We start from the raw sequence: 15,924 nt of genomic DNA, 5'->3' as shown, positions 1-15,924 counted from the left end.
CACTATGACTCAGATATAACCTTATAGAGTTCCCACTGCAGCTACACCCACACATATGGTGTGTGTCATGCTGACTGTGACAGCATGACATCAGACTCAAACAAACTAAAACAAATCATGTTCAGAACCACCGAACCGACCAATATGTCCATAGGCATATATGGATATCCAGTTGTCCAGAACCGCCGATCCAACCGATATGCCCATATACTGTGTATGGGCATATACTAATGACATCAGGGATCTCCATATGGGCATAAAAGGGACACAGGTAGACGGACAGATACAGCGATCTCCATATGTGAGAACAAAAGAGACACAGACAAACGGGTACCCCCACCCCTTTCTTTTTGTTGCTTTTTACGTTTTTATCCCCAATTTATTTGTTATGTCAATAATTATTTCCTCCCCCCACACATTTCTGTTCCCCCACCGAGAGGACTTAGAGCCTCCGTCCTACTCCTCCTGCCCAACACTCCCTGCTGACAGGTACTGCCCCAGCCCCTAGGGGAGGGTGACAAGTATCACCCTCGCCGCCCGGCTTCTCTCCCCCGAACACAGGCCAATTGTGTTCGTATAGATCGGCGCTCGATAAAGCCGGATACACCACAGTGTATTCAAACCCCCAAACTGGCGGTGGGCAGCCACTGCCCAACCTGAACGCCTGCAGACGGGTGCTCTGACAAGGCCTCCGTCACTATGGCTCAGACATCTCAGTCGGATCGGCGGTGCAACGTAGGTGGGAGGGCCGTGTAGTGGCCCAAACCTCTTGTAATTTAAATCTGCAAAGTACTTGGCAGAACTAAAGTTTTTAAATAATTGTAGTGGAGTAAAAGGTATTATTTCCATCATTTCAATTTCAGTTTTTCTATTATGCAATTTGATTTTAATGAATTCGCTTTTATTCTATGAATTAGGGTAGTATTCAACGGTATATAAAAAGTATGGCCAAATAGTGTCAGAGGTAACAAGCTTTAACCAGATGAACCGTGGTGTGCCTATGGGGTGAACGTTTGTGAAAATAACAGATCTACATGCTACCAAGGCAGACCAAGTATGGACCACTGGGGGACTCCAGTCAATGAAGTATCCATTTTGATATATATTTTTTAGATAGGTCTTACAAATTTACCAGAGGGGAGAGATATGATCGAGTGCTGATTATTTTTCTCATGGCACAACATGAAGCTCTATTCTACAAACATGCTTAGTGTGATATGGAAAATCCTCTGCCTTAGATACAATCTGCATCCACATCTGGTTATAATCACATTTTAAACATTGGTTATGCTATAATCTGTTTTTAATGGCTGTGTCCTATTGGCAAGTCCTTTTGCTGAATAGATAATAGAGCTGGCAGACCGAAATTAAATACTGCACGTTGAGATTTGTAGGAAACTTCAACATAATACAAATGTTTAAGTCTGCTATAATGTATGCAATGGCATCTAAAAGCCCCCAAAATCTAAACTCCTTGCAGAAAGTGAAACTATGGTGTATTGTTACACCAGCATAGTGAAGCGTTGAATCAGAATTTGAACATAGTTTTGTGAGACTTCTATTTCATCAAGTGAAATACTGACAGACTCAACTCACAGAGCTTGCATGTGCAACGCTTCTTCCCCTAATTGTATGTGAAGACAACCACATTTCTTCCACAATTCTCAAGCATGTAGGCTACTGTACATATATCATCTTCTCTCTCATTCAGAGTATTCAACAGAACAATCTTCTTCTGGTGTATATTTTTACATTCTATTCTCATACAATGTAGGTCTATTGTGCAGACTCATGAACTGAGTTTCACATCCTTCAGCTTACAAGGTTTACTCATAAAAGTGGAGAGGCTATTTATTTTCCTGTTTCTGAATGGTTATTATGACGGATAGCTTGATGTAAAAAAAATATTGAAATTTGCTTATTTCGGTCCATTTTTACACTCTGGAGTTAAAGCAGCAGTATGTAACTTTTCTCTTCTACCCTGGATTTGAACCTGGTTTCCTGCGCAAGATTTTTACCATTGAGCTAATAGAGCCAGCCTGCAAATTAAATCTTGACCATCAGGTCAAAATTCAGTGTCTAGGTGAAACATGATGACCTTTGACACAATCTAAATGCCTCAATAGAAGAGGGAGACAAAATATAACCATCCCAATTGTATATGGTGGCTATTATATTAACATACGCTACATATGGGACAAAATTAAATTTTATTCATTTAAATAAAGTGACATAGCCTAGTGAGGCTTTAAAGTAACATTGAGAATTTTCAGCATGCCAAGCACAGCTCCAACCATGGGCATTGAACCTCCACCTGTTAAGCCCGATTTATACTTTGGCGTATGATTGTGTTGCGTGGCAGAAATCATGAGTGGGGTTGTGAGCTTGTAGATCAGTTATTTTCGTCGCACGACACCGTCGTATGACGGAGCATGATTTAAGCATTAGTCCGAGGGCAAGGGATGGAGATGAGCTCTGGACATCAGATGTATTATCCAATTGAATTGAATTGGAAAACCAAACAAAAACAAAACGTAATATATCTCCGAGGGGCAAATTCATGAAAAGTTTAAGTAAAATTAGTCTGTGAATGTACCTTTTGTATAAGAGCTTCTCAGGAGATCAAATCAAGACTAAAGCAGCAGCATTAGAAAGGGCAGATACTCCATTCAGGAACAGACGTGCATGTTTGGCTAATCCATATAAGCAAGACAGTGCAGATCTGCTCTTTTCAAATGGAATCTGTTAATAAATTGACATCAGGAATCAGAAATGAACACAATAGTCATATTTCCACTTGGTCACAATTAACAACAAGACAATAGTTAAACATTAGTTTGAAAATAGTTTTATTGAATTACTAAAAGGTAGTTCTCATCTGTAGGAAAATCCAGATACAGACATTCCAATCTCTCCATTGCAGACCCAAATTTAAGATTTTCCAGACCTGCCCATTGTCTATTACAGAAAACATTAAGTGCTTTCCATTCTTATTCTATCCAGAATATATTTAACATATTTTCATGGTGAAGGTTCCTGGTCAAAACAAAGTAGTGGCATTTTTGAAAGAGAAGCTGCCAACATTTCTCACAGGAACTTGTGTTGGTTACTCTCATAACCTAAATATTAACATTGGACGCCAGAGGTTAATCTCATAATGTACCTACCAGTGCCAAGCTCTTTTTGTTGTTTTTTTGTTTTTTTCATGTCGTCATAGCCCCCGCTAAATCCGTTTAAAATCCGCGTTCATTTGGTTCGACACAAACACGGGATCCGTTAAAAACAAATACAAAAAAATCCGAGCCGTTCCGTGCCGCCATTTTGAAGTTACAGGCGAGAACGTTAGACAGGACTATGCGGTGAGGAAAACAACAAGGGAGATAAATCCATTCTAAGCTGACGCCCAGACAGGAAACGGATGCGAGCGAAAAAACCGGAACCAGTTTTATTCCGTTTCCGAAAAAAATTCCGGAATGTGCACTTTTTCGATTTAACATGGGAAATGCGAGTCGCGTAGATCTACGCGACTGGCACACTGCGGCTTTAAATCGTTTGGCGTAGATCTACGCGACTGGCACGCGATGTGTTAATATAAACCGATCATTCATATTTTCCTCGTAATTTTGTTGCTGTTGTTGTGTTTTGTCAGATTATGACGATAGACTGAACATTTGCATAAACACAACATCTAGGTAGACAAATACAGAATAACACTGGTCTTTCAGAAAGAAAATGGGCATGTCCCTTCAAATGATTGTGTACCACATCAGTATGATTAGATTGTCTTTACAATGGTACAGTGAGAAGATTATCAAGTGATCTGGTTCTTTTTGTCTTGTGTTGTGTAGGATTGATACAGTGACATGCCTCTGAGTACCAGGATGGCCATCAAAGGCAGCGGGCATTGATCCATATCTTCAAACACTGCATTACAGAATTGGATTAAAGAGACATTTAGTGCACAAACATTTAGACATCAAAACCTCAGCTGTTGCTTGGAGACAAGTCCTCTGGCTAAGATTACACAGAGAGAACAGAGAGACAGAGAGAGAGAGAGAGAGAGAGAGAGAGAGAGAGAGAGAGAGAGAGAGAGAGAGAGAGAGAGAGAGATGGCTGGTGAGTGGATTGACATAGGCCTACATACAGAGTCAGAGTACTGCACAAGGAATGAAATTGCCATTTTGCTTTTATAGGCCCAGTGGTTATTCATTGCTTATAATGATTCATATCACATGCTGGAGCAGTGCGGATGCTAGGTGCAAACAGAGCAAAAGTTATGTGTTTTAAAACCAAAAATGTATTAAATGTGGATGTAGCTAGATTGTACAAATGAAAATCTGTGGATTTGACAGGTTTAAACATTTTTGACCAAGCAAAGGTAGGTGAAGTTGTAGAAGCCTGAATCATATTTATCAGTCAATTCAACTGACTGAATACCAAAAGAAAATCAATTAATTCTTCTTGACAGTTAACATTTAGTTAAAGTACATTGAAACCTTCAGTTTCTAATAATCAAAGCAACACTCACAACTAGGAGCATATCTGACACATAATTTGCTGTTACTAAGTAGCCACAAGGGGGCATTTACTGACACTGTGGATTGAGACATTTCAATGGTTCAACATGTAGCTTGTAGCCCATTCTTGTGTATGACCAGCAAATAATAACTGAGCCAACAGCAAAACATCATTTGAAGGAATTATGAATAGGTTGATGTGCTGCATAAGAGGAGTTTTTTTTCTACATATGATATAGGAGAACAATCAATTAATTGCGCTGCACCTGAATTACTTTTTGTAGAACAAAAACATATTGATGCAACAAGTGAAGAAAAGGTCCTCAAATTCTTATTGATCATAAGTTCATAGCATTACTAGTCATGTTGGGTTTATTGGAGTACAACTTGGAAAATGAATGTATATATCCCCAAAAATATTATTATTATATTAACTTATGAGTGAAACAAAGTCTCTCCCTCTTCCATTCTTTGAAGGCTAGTAGGTACTGTAGTACTCGCTTGCCTGTCTCTTATCTTTGAATAAAACCAATCAGTGTAGCTGGCTGAGCAGTCAAAGTGGAGACCCAGGGAAATGGTCTGCACCTGGCCTTACAGGGCTATCTGATTAAGCGAGGTCGCAGGCCAGGCTAAGCCAGACCAGGCCGGGCAGTGGCAGACACAAGAGATCTGGAGTAGAATGAACTAAAGCAGACTGATTCTATCACTTTCTGGCCTCCCTTTAGTGGCTTAGATCAGAGAAACAGCATGCTCCAATTCAAAGCATTGCCATGGTAGACCAATAAAGCCTTTAAGTCAGGAATGAGGACACATCTGTTTGGTAACCTGTGCTGTAGACAAACAATAGCTTCAGTTGCTGTGACGTAAATCTAAATTAATCTCAGTATTTGATTTATGGTATGTGAAGCATGTTTTTTCCTGGGTTTGAAGTTGTAGGTATCTATGTTATTTCAAGACCATAATTATACGGTGTTACTAAACAGTGTCTACTTAAGCCTAATTCATTTTCAAACAGCATTGCATGAAACGTTGTCACCAAAGCATACTGTACATAATTTCTCTTAATAGAGATCATGGTTGACAAGGATGCAGAACAGGTGAGACATGGGACAAAGGGTCCTGTATTCAAGAATATAAATTCACAAAATAGTATGGTAATAGTAATAAATGGTAACCTATCGGATGTAGATCATCGTGCAGGTTTTTTCTTTCCCCTCAGAAAAGCCTGTTTAGAAAAGAGGGCTCCCTGAGGGTTTTGGTGATAAGCTTTTCATAATAATAGGCCTGAATAGCATTCATAACCAATAGGAATGATTGAGATGAGAACCTTTTTTATTTCACCTCTGTAGTTATATTTTACTAATTCAAAATCTGATGGAACCTCTTTAGCCTTGCCTTCACCACTTACTGTAATTCAATTCCCCTTTGTTAATCTTTTTTGACTAGATGTTTATTTTTGCTTAGCTTTAACCTTTTCTTTTATTTCTTGTCTTAATTAAGTTGTTTTAGTTTATTTTGTTTTGTAAAGCAACTTTGGGTATCTTGAAAAGCACTATATAAATATCATGCGTTATTATTATTATTATCAAAACATGTTTGATTATAATCACAATCTATCTGCAGGTTTCACGTATCTGAGATACACAGGCCACCATCATTATAACTTCTGTTGTAAGAACAATATTTGGCTATTGTATAAAACATCAGTATGTTTCTGTAAATACATGTGTTGCTGCATGTAATGAATAAAAGCATATGCTTTCAAATCATTGCTAAGAAGTACAACATAACACTACAGTAAACAGGTTCCTGGTTGAACAAAACCCGCTTCTTTGATAACTGGGACGATGACTAAAGTAGAGAGGTAGAAACTTAAGGAATAGTAGAATAGGAATCTATATGTATTTCATTTAATATTATATAAATATACTGTAGATGTTAACTCCACATACGGTCGCACTGTGCTTAGACCGATATTATAACTATGTCTTAGTCACAGCAACACTTCCTGAAATCTGTCAGATTCCAAAGTCAGTTTTTTCTAAAGTTGATACACTTGGCAGCATAACCAGGTAAGTGCAAAGTAGTAGCAATCAAGAGGGAGACAGGGAACCATTACTAAGGAAGTAGGCACACATAAGGGCAGCTAGGGGAGGCTAGAGATTGGGAAATGTAAGCGGCCAGCTTCTTAGAGTCCTGACAGAAGATGATTGATGTCCAAACTTAAGTAAGGTAAGATGTTCGAGGTAAGAAAGGAAGAGGCTAGGCTGAACTCAAAGACGATAAAGCATATTAGATGTTTGATACTATGGATTTGAAGCCAGTTAAGCCACATCCACAATTTGTTAGTCAGGAAGTGAGGAACTAATGATCAAGCTTACTTTAGCTCATAAAGACGGATTTAAAAGCACTTGCAAAGAACAGCTAATAATAATTAAAAAGGAAATCTGTCGTTATATAAATGGATTCTATATTTGATTATATTTTCTGTAATATGTAGGTATGCCTGTACATATAGCACATGTCTGTTGCTGCTGGAACACTTTTTCCTTAGTTAAGTCTTTTCTTTCTAGTATTAGTGGGCCATTTAAGCTGAGGTGGTCAACACATCTGTTACTCATCTATAATTTATGTAGCTAATGTTATGGGCTACTGTTACTTACTGTAAATCCAAGTGTATAGTGGCAGTGTAGCTTGTATACTATAGTGTGAGAGTATATTAGCATCAGAGGAGGATAGCCGTAAGCCTAAATTTTTGAGCATGCATGAATGTACATGGGGGGGTTGCAGGGAGTACTACAATAAAACAAAGACAAACAATGAACAAACATTGAAATAAGATCCAATACATAATATAAAATAATATATAGGCCTAACTTTACTTAATTTAAAATTAAATAAAAAATTGTGCGCAGTAATAAAATGTACAGTTGAAAACGTTTTCAGTTGAAAATCTGAATTTTTAATTGTAGCGACGCAGTCGTAGGACAAAGAATTAGCTATCTCTGTGGGGAACCAGAATCGACCTCTGGACCTGTGACTGGTATTGTAGATACTGAATATAATATATCTGTGCTAGCACCTTATGCTTACCTATCATCCTCAACAACATAGACTCATCATTATTTATGTTTAAGCATGTCCTGTCTGTATGTCTTTGAGGTGGACTGTTCTTGTAATCGAGCTGTCATTATTTTAAACTCACTGTGTTTGTATAAGGAAGTCCTTTTGCATATACTTACTTAGTAGGACAGGTGCATAAGAGTTTCGGTCAACTGACCTTCATTGGGTATCTGCTGAATGTATTGTATATATTGGGGAACTCAGAGAAGTGGGGTCCAGTCATGAAGCCACACCAACCAGTTACCATGGAGGAGGAAAAATAAATCAAAAATAAAATAATGTTTTAAAAGGTTCTAGGTAAAATGCTGCCTCACTGAAAACCCCTAAGAAACCTTTACTCTGAATGCTATTGTACAATTAGGTAAACAGGGACGTGCACATATAGACTCTAGGTGGTGCTAGAGCACCTGCCCTTTGCCCTCTTGACCAGAAGTGCCCTTTTGCCCTTTTTTCAGTTTACAGCAGGGGTCTTCAACAGGGTTCCGGGACCCCTAGGGGGTCCTCAGAGTTACTACAGGGGGTCCGCCAAATCTTTATGTGATATGATTTTTCTTTTTACCATAACCACTCGAAACCTAGCATCCCTTTCTGAGGAGAACTTTAGCCAAAAATAGCAGATCTACAAGCCCACAACGCCTCGCAGCGCGAGGCGTTGTGGCCTTGTAGATCGGCTATTTTTGGCAAAGAGGTATAGGTGTAGAGGGAAAAAAGAGCAGACCAAGTCAACAAAAAAAAGTATAATTTACTTGAGCACCTGCCCCTCAAAATGTCTGTGCACGCCACTGTAGGTAAAGGTACATACAGTATATTTACAGACATGTGGATCTTACCCACCTCACTGTGCCCCGGGGCATGGCACTTTCTATGGAGATGTTCCTGCTGTGTCAGGCATGTGGGACTTCTTTCCCTGCTGACATTGTTGTTTAGCCTTGCCTTCTCTCAGCTGCTGTCCCTGCAGCTTACAGTGCTGTGACCACACCCAGCCATAAAAGAGTTTGGAGGTTGTGCGTTAATAGGGTTTAGTGGGTGGGTGAACTATTTGTTTTTGGGGTAAACAGTTCAGTGGATGCAAGCATCGCTTTTTCAACACTGTCGCATGAAGGAATGAAGGAATGCTGTAACGGCGCTGTGCACACCAAGATAAGAGGCTAAATATTCATATGTATCCATAATTTAGCTTTAATCATTTGGCTCAGTAACCTACAAAATGCAATCCCACTTGGGTGCACTCAAACAGAGCCTTTCATACGACTGTATTTCCGAATCCTGACACATGACAAGGTGATGAGTGGGAAGTCTGGCCTGAAGTATTTCTACTTTACTACGCTGTGATCTGTTGGTACCGTTGGCTTTCTGCATAAATGGTGGACTTTTCCCGCAGATGGAAAATGAGTGTAACTTTTAGTGGCCAATGTTGCATTTGTATGAATACTGCTGCCTTTTGATGGTTAATAATTTGTTCTTGAGGTGACTGACACTACCCAGCAAAAATAGACAAGGTCGTAATACAACAGTTTGTTGCAAAGCAGCTACAAGATCTAACATGTCAAAGAATGTACTGACCTAGACATATGGAATCAATGAGCTTTTGACTTTTGGTACACACTGTCTAGAAACAATTAAAACAACTGCAAAGGGGAGCGTCATTGAAAGACAGTCTGGTGCTATGAAAAAAAGAGCACTCGAATCATGCACCTCCCTCTATTTCTCTCTCAGCTAAACATGCGCAGACAGGTGTTACAGGTGTTGATGGATGTGTTCAGGAGGGCAATCATTCATCTTCATAGATCCCTTTCTTTTGAAGACAACACTGGCTTCTAATGGATGGCATGTTCAGACAGGATCATGTTCATGTTCTAATGGATGGCATGTTCAGACAGGTGACATGGTCGTGACATGTTCAAATACAGCATTTATAGTCCGAAAATAAGTAACTCTTATATAGTGTCACAATTACCTCCCTACTGTAAATTATTGTCTCATTTCAGTGTGGCATTATTGAATATTGTATTCAATAATGCCACACTGAAATGTGAGACAATAATTTAAAAGTGTTTTTTTACCCCTTTTTTCTCCCCAATTTAGTCATTAGGCCAATTATTTCCACCCCACACACATTTCTGTGTGTTGTCGCTGCTGCTGTATCCTACTGACTCATCTGCCAGTGAGGAGCCCCCACCAGGAGGACATGAATTCCTCCGCCCTGCTCCTCCCGCCCAAGACTCCCTGCTGACATGTGCACCGACCAGCCCGTAGGATTACGTGACATAACAATAACCCTCCCCGCCTGACTTCCCCTCCCCCGAACACGGGCCAATTGTGTTCGTATAGACACTCAACAAAGCCGGAAGCACCACGGTGGATTTGAACCCCCAGACTCTATGGTGGTGGGCAGCTACTTTACCACTGCGCCGCCACTCGAGCGCCTTATTTTTTTTTTATACAATTGATCGGAATGAGACACCTTTCAGTGATTCCTCAAACACAGCTATTATCACTTACATTTACTTTACAAACTGATTGACTCAAGTTAACCCCAGACACAATGTCATGAAGTAAACTTGCTTGCTGTGACACTAAAATAGCAATAGTGCTTGGCAACGTGTCGTCACCACGGGGAGCGTGGCATATAGTAGCTGCAGACATACTGGTGGGAGTCAATGTTAAGTCAACCTGTTTATGCCCCACCAAGATGTCCGCGCTACCAAATGACACTTGTTGACGTCCCTTCAGGATTTTTTGCTATGCAGTATTGGTGTTTCGTTTTCAGATTGTGTGCTAGTGCACCTATTACATTGTGGCCTGCATAACATTTTCATTACAATAAAAGAATGTCTTTACTTGACCTTAATGTGAACTATGCTTATAACTGGGCTTATTTGTTGCCATCATGTTTATTTACAGTATGTGTGAAATCTTGATTAAATATCAGCTTTCTTCTAAATTATGGCATGTTCAGACCTGACCACACAGACCAAACCTGTATGCTCCATGGATGGATATATGATATTTGTAAATATGTAGATGCCTTGTTTGTACACACACACTTATTTGATTGACTTATATTAAGCCTAATTATTTAAATGAGCAGGTGTGCAGTTTTTACATTTTTGTGAATGTATGTATGTATGTATGTATGTATGTATGTATGTATGTATGTATGTATGCATCCTGTGCACACATACTACATACATGCATTATGCATGTACGTAGTCTGTGTGTACAGGTTTATAAACATAAAAAATGAAAACATTTTGGATCACAGTATTGGTTTTAATAACTTTAATTTTATGCTAACGTTTTTTTTTTTTTTAAGAAGTTATATATATGTGATGACCCCTTCACTACATTTGTGGTCATGGGTTCTGTTCTGTGTTTGGTTTGCATTTGGTCCTTATGATTGGTTCTTTTCTGTCCTGTGTAGGAGGATAGGGCCAGCCTGCCAGGGGTGTGTCTATGGGATGAGACACACCTGACTCCACTCATCATGGAGTATTTAAACAGGCTGGTCAAGGCCTTTCTCTCTCTCTCCTACCAGCCAGGCAACAGTTTTATTTGGTTGCTTTTGCACTTGCACATACACTAGTACACTTATACCGCTGACTACTCACACCAAGTTGTACATTTTTGTAAAGTTTGTTGGTTTTAGTTATAATAAAATAACTTTTAAGTTAAATCCTGTGTGTAGTCTCTCACTTTTGTCATGATTTGAGTCAGTTCATGACAATATAGGCTAGCTCAATTTCTTTCTTGACATTTTTGAAAGTGAGGTTTTACTTGATCAAAGTACCATTTAAACTCAGCGTGTCCTCTGAGGTCATAGGCTACTGAAAATGTATTTTTGTGTGTGGTCTGGTGGTGGTGCGGCCTGAATACAAGAACACTCGCCCCAAAACAGGCTCACCCCGTGGCAAATCCGGCGACCTGATTGATTGATGTACTTTATTTAGTAAGACATGAGAACATAAGTACATGGAAGTACAAATTCACAATACAAGGTCTACGAAACTGGGAGACTCATTAAGCACTGAGCTTGTTTAAGATGAGACCCCCAAAATCCACCTCGGAACGGTTGCCAATGCCATGCCATCCGGTATTCCTAAACGTAACCTCAGTGAAACTATGCACTAGGCTAGCCTAACCTCATTCCTAAACGTAACCTCAGTAAGTTATGTCTAAACCTAACTTTATTTCTGAACATAACCTGAGTAAAACGATGCCAAAACCTAACCTTATTCCTAGCCCTAAACTTATTGTTAACCTTAACCTCAGTAAAACGAATGTACAAGAACCGCATGGAGGCGAGTGTGTTTTGGGGCGAGAGATCCGGTTACCATGGGCCCTCCTCGCCCCTGTGCTCTGCCATGAAGGCTGGCTGGCTGACTGACTGAGCGCCTGTAATCTACGCTCCGTCGTGCGACGGTGTCGTGCTGCTAAAATAGCAGACTTACAAGATCTGCTATTTTCTACGGCTACGATGAATCGAGGCTTTGAGTCCGGGATGACGCCACCGTCGCTCCGCCCCGATGCAAACTCGCTCCCTGCGTTCATTTCATTCCTGCTCCTCATTCCGAGCATTCTTCGCATCTCTGTCAGTGCGATCAGCGATTCACGTACAATACCTTTATCCTGGCTGGCCCAGAAAACTTTACACAGTTTACAAAATAATAATAATATTATTAATATTAATAATGATAATAACACATCAGAAATAAAGCAATGAGATTTTTTTCTCCATAAATATCAATAACGGGAGGTGTTTTGAGGTAAGTTTCTATGTAGTTAATGATATGCAAAATGATCGCAGACTTCTCTCAGTGAGGGGTTATAGTTTATTCTCTCGAAATACTGGAGAATTGTGATGATCAAAATACAAATGTGTGTTGTGTGTACAGTTTAACCCACTATGTGACATATTTGAAGTATTTCTAGCGGTGAGATGGATGGGCGATCCTTGTCGCTGTTGCAACAGGGTGCACTTTGTCCGCTCAGTGTTGGAGCCCTATTGCATTGACATAGCACGAAAAATCTTTGACATTTTTGACATTTTTTAGAAGAAGCCCGACCCCGATCCCTATTATAATGCAGTATAAGTCCTGTGCCAGGAGCCAAATGACTATGATCTGTGCTCAGGAGATATTAAAAACGTAAACTATTATACTGAATGGCAATTTTGGACAAGATGACGGATAAAAACCGTGGTGTTTTCTTCTCCATAGTTGGATCAACCACCGGGAGTTGGAGGTTTCACTGGAGCATTTTTTTCGGAGCCCTGCAAAAACATTGTGTTGAAAGACTTGTTGCTCCACCACGTTTGACGGTGCATCTTTTTTTTAAATCGTCATCGAACTTTGTGTGAGTATACAATGCTTTTGTTGTTGTTATTTATCGCATTTGTAGGTACTGGAATGCCAATTGCTGTGTGATTTGTGTTTTTCGCTACAAAATCGATGCCCCCAGTCAAGAAAGGTTATTATTATTAACCCAAACTCCTTTATTATTGTTTATGCTTTACAGTGAAATTGGTGGCGTTTGGTTTACAACACCCCCTAATGTCTGGTTAAATAACCAAGACAGTTTTAACTAAACAGAGCAGCAGCTACATGGGTTTGGAGTGATCATGGGGTGGTTTAAAAACAATAGAACTATAAGCGTTATGTTGCAACTAGAAAGTAGGCTATACAATGCATTTGGAGGAGCCAGGCAGGCGGCGTTGAGTCTAGTTGAAGATGATCTGGTCTAAGTCCTGGTCCAGTAGGCTATTAAATTAGATATTGACGCGCCTATTTTTTTTTATTTTAACAGTATTTTGCTTGAGCTTCCTTTCATGTTTTCCATATCCGCCTTTCTCTGGATCTGCCTGCTCAGCTAAAACTGAAGGATCCTGGATCCTGAATATAGGAAGTCATCGCTGTCACAAAGACTTTCACTTTTTTATTTTTAAGATAAAGGCATAAAATCAAAAAAGAAAATCTTGGAGAAAAAAAAAACTTTCACAGTTACCCCGATTATTTTCTAATTATTGTGCCTGCATGTGTGGCTGGCTGCTCTGGTCTGTCGGGTCTTTGATAAGTGAGAATCAAATTAGTTGTTGCCTGTATTATTTCAAGTTGCTTCTGGATTTCATAGCAATCTGTTGCAGTTCCTTAACTTATTAAAATCTTTAGCCCAGAAAATTATACCCCCTTAAATTAGCTGTAGTAGGTCAGTCTAATAATCTGAGGGATTTTTCATCAGTCAGTTTTTAAGAGGAGTTCAATACAAGCAAATCATTTAATTAGTGACAGTGTTCAGTCTCACTAGCCAGGCACAGCTGAGTGATATACTGTAACATTATGTGGAAATACTTGATTCCAGCTGGGTACTTATACAAAACCCACTCATCATTACTAAATGCAGGTTGGTGGTTGCTATTTCCCACTCTTTCCATCTTGTTGGGAAAGAGACTTAGTCAGGGCCAGCTCTCTGCTGTGGAGTGTATGTACTCTGAAAATATTGTTCCTCTATACCAGGGGTCTTCAACGTTTTTTAGGTCAAGGACCCCCTAGCTGAGAGAGATGAAGCAGGGGCCCCCTCTCTATTGTATAAAATTGTGTTTCAGATTAAACTTTTTTTTTTACTTGGTGTGCTCTTTTCCCCCTCTACACCTATTCCCTCTTTGCCAAAAATAGCAGATCTACAAGCTCACAACGCCTCGCACGAGCTTGTAGATCTGCTATTTTTTGGCTAAAGTTCTCCTCAGAATAGGGATGCTAGGGTTCAAGTGGTTAATGTAAAAAAAAAAAAAAAAATCCTATCACAGAAAGATTTGGCGGCAAAGCAAAGCAAAGTTTGTTGTTTACCCAGGGTGTCGGACTAAGCACGAAGCTTGTTTCCAGCCGGACCCTGCATGGAAGCCTTGCTCAAGGGCTATTCAGCGGTGATTCATGATCGATGTGATGATTTGGGGAATCGAACTAGGGTCCTTCCGGTATCAAGGCCGCCCCTCTAACCACTAGGCCACCGCTGCCCTCCTATAGTAACTCTGAGGACCCCATTGGGCCCCCGGACCCCCTGCTGAAGACCCCTGCTATATACAGTAGCTCACTGCTTCCTGCAGTTAATTATTGTCTTGAATTTCACTGTGGCAAAATGTAATTTGAACGAGACGGCACCTTTCAGTGATTCCTCAAACACTGGTATTATTATTTACATTAAAGTAAATGTAAATTGGTCTCAAAACAGGCCAAACTGATTCGCACCCTGACGTGACGTGAAGTCACGTCAGGGTACAATCCCTCCCATTTTTCAGTTCCAACCCCCCCCCCCCCCAAAAAAAAAAGAAATCTTTGTTTTTATTATTATTATTATCTTTTTTTTTAAACGTTTTCCACACAGAACCAGGAGATAACATGTGCATACAAACTGGCTCAATAGAGCCCTGTGCCAAACTGGACAATGTGGTATTGCAGGTGAAAGTGCTTTATAAGCCAGAGAGAAGTTAGTTGGAATGAGTATATCTGAGGCTTGATTTAGGCTCAAACCTTTTGAAAACGTTTGAGGGACATAAACAATATGCTATTATTATTATTATTGTTATTTTTTAATTCATGGTGTACATCCTTTAAACAGATTGACTCAAGTCACACTTTACCACAGACATATCACACTATTGTGAATTAAATCTGCTTGCTGGAGTGAAACTAAATTAGGGGTAGCAATAGATGCTTTGTCTCAGATTATGCAACTAGTGGACCTATTGGACTGTGGCCTGCAGAACATTTTCATGTAATATAATAGAATGTCTTTGAGTTGACCCTATGAATATCCACTCTACTTATAACGTTATTACAGCAACAGGGATTATATATTAGCTAATCATCAGTGCAATTTTCCTAATCTTTTTATGTTCCAATCACTGCAAAATACATAAACTAAAATGAACCAGTACATTCTATTCGATTCACTGATCATCTAATGTAACATTGTATCTTTATGTAATTTTAGAAAGTAGGATAAAATGTTGGTTTTCATAACCTCACCCCCAACTATACCTATTTAATTATGATAAGCATGTACAGTAGTACCAATCTTTGTCTCAATCTTATGAAATATGTAATTAAAAAATATCATATTAACCCAAAAAAATCAAGCAGATTTAGATTTGTATCTATCTGAAACATAGGGAATTGTGGGCTTTTGGATAGTCAAAGCATGATTATTTACAGGTATACTGAAAGATTCTCTACAATACTAAGTATTCAAGTGCATATGTACACATTTTTGTAGTTGACATTTTTTGTCC

General features: G+C 39.4%; 1 protein-coding gene across 3 annotated transcripts in view; it reads left to right on the top strand.

Moving 5' to 3' along the window:
* The first annotated feature begins 12,226 nt into the window (after positions 1-12,226).
* The window catches only part of tead1b (TEA domain family member 1b), a 60,224-nt gene continuing 56,526 nt past the window's right edge, over positions 12,227-15,924 (top strand). For 2 of the 3 annotated variants that reach the window (XM_084052213.1, XM_084052215.1), the window contains exons 1-2: positions 12,227-12,406; positions 12,860-12,995. The gene's annotated coding sequence lies outside the window, so the exon portion shown is untranslated. Of the gene's footprint in view, positions 12,407-12,740; positions 12,996-15,924 lie in introns of those variants that run through there. The other variant, XM_084052214.1, reaches the window with a different exon arrangement.

Source organism: Gymnoscopelus microlampas, assembly GCF_963454915.1.
Source record: "Gymnoscopelus microlampas genome assembly, chromosome: 1".
Lineage (NCBI taxonomy): Eukaryota > Metazoa > Chordata > Actinopteri > Myctophiformes > Myctophidae > Gymnoscopelus > Gymnoscopelus microlampas.
Note: the sequence above shows the minus strand (reverse complement) of the source record. Positions and strands in the feature narration are given on the sequence as shown.